Here is a 6,762-nt window from a genome sequence, read left to right as displayed (position 1 = left end):
GAAAAACGGTCATAGTATAGCATGTCGAAAACAGTCATAGTATAGCCTGTCGAAAAAAGTCATAGTATAGCCTGTCGAAAACGGTCATAGTATAGCCTGTGAAAAGCAGTCATAGCATAGCCTGTCAAAAAAAGTGAAAAACGGTCATAGTATAGCATGTCGAAAAAAGTAAAAAAACATTCATAGTGTAGCCTGTTGAAAATAGTCATAGTATAGCCTGTCAAAAAAAGTGAAAAACAGTTATGTTTTTTGACTTTTTTGAACAGGCTATGCTATGACTGTTTTTCACTTTTTTCGACAGGCTATACTTTGACTGTTTTCGACATGCTATACTATTACCGTTTTCAACAGGCTATATTATGACTGTTTTCAGCATGCTATATGTCGATCAGCTCAGGCGGATGGCAGAAGGGCTGCAACCCGAGAGACTGGGGGTTTGATCCTTATACCGTGTGACGAGATTTGAGCTTTGACGCGCAATCGCAGAGTCAAGTACGACAAACAACAATAGAAATGTGTGGCGTCGAACAGCTCAGGTGGATGGCAGAATGGCTGCAACCCAAGAGACTGGGGGTTCGATCCTTATACCGTGTGACAAGATTTGAGGTTTGACGCCCAATCGCAGAGTCAAGTACAACAAACAACATTAGCAGTGTGTGGCGTTGAATAGCGCAAGTTGATGGAGGAAGAGCTGGAGTCTCGGAGATTGCGAGTTCGATCCTTATAAGTACCAAAAGGTTTTGAGGCTTGATGCACAATCGCAGAGTTAAATACACAAAAAAAAATTTTTTGTATGCGAAAGGGAATGGTAGTGTAGTGGTGGTTTTCATGGGGTGGCAATCGCCCTATAGCCATGGACTAAGTGGGTTCCAATCCCACGCGTCTATCCAAGTCTCTAGTGTGGTGGTGGCGGCATTCTCCCCATCTGTGGTTTCAGAGAGATGTAGCCAGAGGGTTATGGGAAAGTAGATGATGACCGGCTAAAAATTTAGCTTTTTCCCACTGATATTACAATCGTTTTTTGAAGTCCAATGCCCCATTGAGTCAAAAGGTCAGAGTTATAAAGTGAAAAACGGTCATAGTATAGCATGTCGAAAAAAGTAAAAAAACAGTCATAGTATAGCATGTCAAAAAAGATGAAAAATGTACACTCAAATATGTCCCATATGGTCTAGCGGTCAGGATTCTTGGTTTTCACCCAAGCAGCCTGGGTTCAACTCCCGGTATGGGAATGAGTTTTAATGTTTCAGTAATGCATGATGAAAAAGTCATGTCAAAAAATAAAAAAACCTCATAGTATAGCATGTTGAAAAATAAAAAAAACGGTCATAGTATAGCATTTTCAAAAAAATTGAGAAACGGTCATATTATAGCCTCTCGAAAAAAGTAAAAAAACGGTAATAGTATATTATGTCGAAAACAGTCATAGTATAGCCTGTCGAAAAAAGTGAAAAACGGTCATAGTATAGCATGTCGAAAAAAGTCAAAAAACAGTCATAGTATAGCCTGTCGAAAACAATCACAGTATATTATGTCGAAAACAATCATAGTATAGCCTGTCGAAAAAAGTGAAAAACGGTCATAGTATAACATGTCGAAAAAAGTCAAAAAAAAGTCATAGTATAGCATGTCGAAAACAGTCATAGTATAGCCTGTCGAAAAAAGTGAAAAACGGTCATAGTATAGCACGTCGAAAAAAGTAAAAAAATAGTCATAGTATATGATGTCGAAAACAGTCATAGTATAGCCTGTCGAAAAAAGTGAAAAACGGTCATAGTATAGCATGTCGAAAAAAGTCAAAAAACAGTCATAGTATAGCCTGTCGAAAACAGTCATAGTATAGCCTGTCGAAAGCAGTCATAGTATAGCATGTCGAAAAAGTAAAAAAAGAGTCATAGTATAGCATGTCGAAAACAGTCACAGTATAGCCTGTCGAAAGCAGTCATAGTATAGCATGTCAAAAGCAGTCATAGTATAGCATGTCGAAAAAGTAAAAAAAGAGTCATAGTATAGCATGTCGAAAACAGTCACAGTATAGCCTGTCGAAAGCAGTCATAGTATAGCCTGTCGAAAAAAGTGAAAATGGTCATAGTATAGCATGTCGAAAACAGTCATAGTATAGCCTGTCGAAAACAGTCATAGTATAGCCTGTCGAAAAAAGTGAAAAACGGTCATAGTATAGCATGTCGAAAAAAGTCAAAAAACGGTCATAGTATAGCATGTCGAAAACAGTCATAGTATAGCCTGTCGAAAAAAGTGAAAAACAGTCATAGTATAGCATGTCAAAAACAGTCATAGTATAGCATGTCAAAAAAAGTCAAAAATGGTCATAGTATAGCATGTCGAAAAAAGTGAAAAACGGTCATAGCATAGCATGTCAATAACAGTCATCGTATAGCCTGTCAAAAAAAGTAAAAAACGGTCATAGTATAGCATGTCAAAAAAAGTGAAAAACAGTCATAGTATAGCATGTACAAAACAGTCATAGTATAGCCTGTCGAAAAAAGTGAAAAACGGTCATAGTATAGCATGTCGAAAAAAGTGAAAAACGGTCATAGTATAGCATGTCAAAAACAGTCATAGTATAGCCTGTCAAAAAAAGTGAAAAATGGTCATAGTATAGCATGTCAAAAACAGTCATAGTATAGCCTGTCAAAAAAAGTGAAAAATGGTCATAGTATAGCCTGTTCAAAAGCAGTCATAATATAGCCTGTCGAAAAAAGTGAAAAACGGTCATAGTATAGCATGTCGAAAAAAGTGAAAAACGGTCATAATATAGCATGTCAAAAACAACCATAGTATAGCATGTCGAAAAAAGTGAAAAACGGTCATAGTGTAGCATGTCAAAAACAGTCATAGTATAGCCTGTCGAAAAAAGTGAAAAACAGTCATAGTATAGCATGTCGAAAAAAGTGAAAAACGGTCATAGTATAGCATGTCAAAAACAGTCATAGTATAGCATGTTGAAAAAAGTGAAAAACGGTCATAGTATAGCATGTCGAAAAAAGTGAAAAACGGTCATAGTATAGCATGTCAAAAACAGTCATAGTATAGCCTGTCGAAAACGGTCATAGTATAGCCTGTGAAAAGCAGTCATAGCATAGCCTGTCAAAAAAAGTGAAAAACGGTCATAGTATAGCATGTCGAAAAAAGTAAAAAAACATTCATAGTGTAGCCTGTTGAAAATAGTCATAGTATAGCCTGTCAAAAAAAGTGAAAAACAGTTATGTTTTTTGACTTTTTTGAACAGGCTATGCTATGACTGTTTTTCACTTTTTTCGACAGGCTATACTTTGACTGTTTTCGACATGCTATACTATTACCGTTTTCAACAGGCTATATTATGACTGTTTTCAGCATGCTATATGTCGATCAGCTCAGGCGGATGGCAGAAGGGCTGCAACCCGAGAGACTGGGGGTTTGATCCTTATACTGTGTGACGAGATTTGAGCTTTGACGCGCAATCGCAGAGTCAAGTACGACAAACAACAATAGAAAGGTGTGGCGTCGAATAGCTCAGGTGGATGGCAGAATGGCTGCAACCCAAGAGACTGGGGGTTCGATCCTTATACCGTGTGACAAGATTTGAGGTTTGACGCCCAATCGCAGAGTCAAGTACAACAAACAACATTAGCAGTGTGTGGCGTTGAATAGCGCAAGTTGATGGAGGAAGGGCTGGAGTCTCGGAGATTGCGAGTTCGATCCTTATAAGTACCAAAAGGTTTTGAGGCTTGATGCACAATCGCAGAGTTAAATACACAAAAAAAAAATTTTTGTATGCGAAAGGGAATGGTAGTGTAGTGGTGGTTTTCATGGGGTGGCAATCGCCCTATAGCCATGGACTAAGTGGGTTCCAATCCCACGCGTCTATCCAAGTCTCTAGTGTGGTGGTGGCGGCATTCTCCCCATCTGTGGTTTCAGAGAGATGTAGCCAGAGGGTTATGGGAAAGTAGATGATGACCGGCTAAAAATTTAGCTTTTTCCCACTGATATTACAATCGTTTTTTGAAGTCCAATGCCCCATGGAGTCAAAAGGTCAGAGTTATAAAGTGAAAAACGGTCATAGTATAGCATGTCGAAAAAAGTAAAAAAACGGTAATAGTATATTATGTCGAAAACAGTCATAGTATAGCCTGTCGAAAAAAGTGAAAAACGGTCATAGTATAGCATGTCGAAAAAAGTCAAAAAACAGTCATAGTATAGCCTGTCGAAAACAATCACAGTATATTATGTTGAAAACAATCATAGTATAGCCTGTCGAAAACAATCATAGTATAGCCTGTCGGAAAAAGTGAAAAACAGTCATAGTATAGCATGTCGAAAACAGTGAAAAACGGTCATAGTATAGCATGTCGAAAAAAGTCAAAAAACAGTCATAGTATAGCATGTCGAAAACAGTCACAGTATAGCCTGTCGAAAGCAGTCATAGTATAGCCTGTCGAAAAAAGTGAAAATGGTCATAGTATAGCATGTCGAAAAAATTAAAAAATAATCATAGTATATTATGTCGAAAACAGTTATAGTATGCCTGTCAACAAAAACAGTGAAAAACGGTCATAGTATAGCATGTCGAAAAAAGTCAAAAAACAGTCATAGTATAGCCTGTCGAAAACAATCATTGTATAGCCTGTCGAAAAAAGTGAAAAACGGTCATAGTATAGCATGTCGAAAACAGTGAAAAACGGTCATAGTATAGCATGTCGAAAAAAGTCAAAAAACAGTCATAGTATAGCCTGTCGAAAACAGTCATAGTATAGCCTGTCGAAAAAAGTGAAAATGGTCATAGTATAGCATGTCGAAAAAAGTAAAAAAACAGTCATAGTATAGCCTGTTGAAAGTAGTTATAGTATAGCATGTCGAAAAAGTAAAAAAAGAGTCATAGTATAGCATGTTGAAAACAGTCACAGTATAGCCTGTCGAAAGCAGTCATAGTATAGCCTGTCGAAAAAAGTGAAAATGGTCATAGTATAGCATGTCGAAAACAGTCACAGTATAGCCTGTCGAAAGCAGTCATAGTATAGCCTGTCGAAAAAAGTGAAAATGGTCATAGTATAGCATGTCGAAAAAATTTAAAAATGATCATAGTATATTATGTCGAAAACAGTCATAGTATAGCCTGTCAACAAAAACAGTGAAAAACGGTCATAGTATAGCATGTCAAAAACAGTCATAATATAGCCTGTCAAAAAAAGTGAAAAATGGTCATAGTATAGCATGTCAAAAACAGTCATAATATAGCCTGTCAAAAAAAGTGAAAAACGGTCATAGTATAGCATGTCAAAAACAGTCATAATATAGCCTGTCAAAAAAAGTGAAAAACGGTCATAGTATAGCATGTCGAAAAAAGTGAAAAAACATTCATAGTGTAGCCTGTTGAAAATAGTCATAGTATAGCCTGTCAAAAAAAGTGAAAAACAGTTATGTTTTTTGACTTTTTCGACAGGCTATACTTTGACTGTTTTCGACATGCTATACTATTACCGTTTTCAACAGGCTATATTATGACTGTTTTCAGCATGCTATATGTCGAATAGCTCAGGCGGATGGCAGAAGGGTTGCAACCCGAGAGACTGGGAGTTCGATCCTTATACCGTGTGACGAGATTTGAGCTTTGACGCGCTATCGCAGAGTCAAGTACGACAAACAACAATAGAAATGTGTGGCGTCGAACAGCTCAGGTGGATGGCAGAATGGCTGCAACCCAAGAGACTGGGGGTTCGATCCTTATACCGTGTGACAAGATTTGAGGTTTGACGCCCAATCGCAGAGTCAAGTACAACAAACAACATTAGCAGTGTGTGGCGTTGAATAGCGCAAGTTGATGGAGGAAGGGCTGGAGTCTCGGAGATTGCGAGTTCGATCCTTATAAGTACCAAAAGGTTTTGAGGCTTGATGCACAATCGCAGAGTTAAATACACAAAAAAAATTTTTTTGTATGCGAAAGGGAATGGTAGTGTAGTGGTGGTTTTCATGGGGTGGCAATCGCCCTATAGCCATGGACTAAGTGGGTTCCAATCCCACGCGTCTATCCAAGTCTCTAGTGTGGTGGTGGCGGCATTCTCCCCATCTGTGGTTTCAGAGAGATGTAGCCAGAGGGTTATGGGAAAGTAGATGATGACCGGCTAAAAATTTAGCTTTTTCCCACTGATATTACAATCGTTTTTTGAAGTCCAATGCCCCATTGAGTCAAAAGGTCAGAGTTATAAAGTGAAAAACGGTCATAGTATAGCATGTCGAAAAAAGTAAAAAAACAGTCATAGTATAGCATGTCAAAAAAGATGAAAAATGTACACTCAAATATGTCCCATATGGTCTAGCGGTCAGGATTCTTGGTTTTCACCCAAGCAGCCTGGGTTCAACTCCCGGTATGGGAATGAGTTTTAATGTTTCAGTAATGCATGATGAAAAAGTCATGTCAAAAAATAAAAAAACCTCATAGTATAGCATGTTGAAAAATAAAAAAAACGGTCATAGTATAGCATTTTCAAAAAAATTGAGAAATGGTCATATTATAGCCTCTCGAAAAAAGTAAAAAAACGGTAATAGTATATTATGTCGAAAACAGTCATAGTATAGCCTGTCGAAAAAAGTGAAAAACGGTCATAGTATAGCATGTCGAAAAAAGTCAAAAAACAGTCATAGTATAGCCTGTCGAAAACAATCACAGTATATTATGTCGAAAACAATCATAGTATAGCCTGTCGAAAAAAGTGAAAAACGGTCATAGTATAACATGTCGAAAAAAGTCAAAAAAAAGTCATA

General features: G+C 37.5%; 2 non-coding genes across 2 annotated transcripts; both read left to right on the top strand.

Annotated features, from left to right (window-relative positions):
- The first annotated feature begins 1,160 nt into the window (after positions 1-1,160).
- On the top strand, positions 1,161-1,232 carry trnae-uuc (transfer RNA glutamic acid (anticodon UUC)). The gene has a single exon. It is a non-coding gene; the product is annotated as a tRNA-Glu (tRNA).
- A 5,070-nt stretch (positions 1,233-6,302) lies between these two features.
- Positions 6,303-6,374, top strand: trnae-uuc (transfer RNA glutamic acid (anticodon UUC)). The gene has a single exon. It is a non-coding gene; the product is annotated as a tRNA-Glu (tRNA).
- Positions 6,375-6,762: the final 388 nt, after the last annotated feature.

This window comes from Cebidichthys violaceus, unplaced genomic scaffold (genome assembly GCF_023349555.1).
Source record: "Cebidichthys violaceus isolate CVI_PGR_0920_01 unplaced genomic scaffold, fCebVio1.0.p SCAF_139, whole genome shotgun sequence".
Lineage (NCBI taxonomy): Eukaryota > Metazoa > Chordata > Actinopteri > Perciformes > Stichaeidae > Cebidichthys > Cebidichthys violaceus.
The sequence above is the reverse complement of the archived record's forward strand: the minus strand, read 5'-3'. Positions and strand labels throughout refer to the sequence as shown.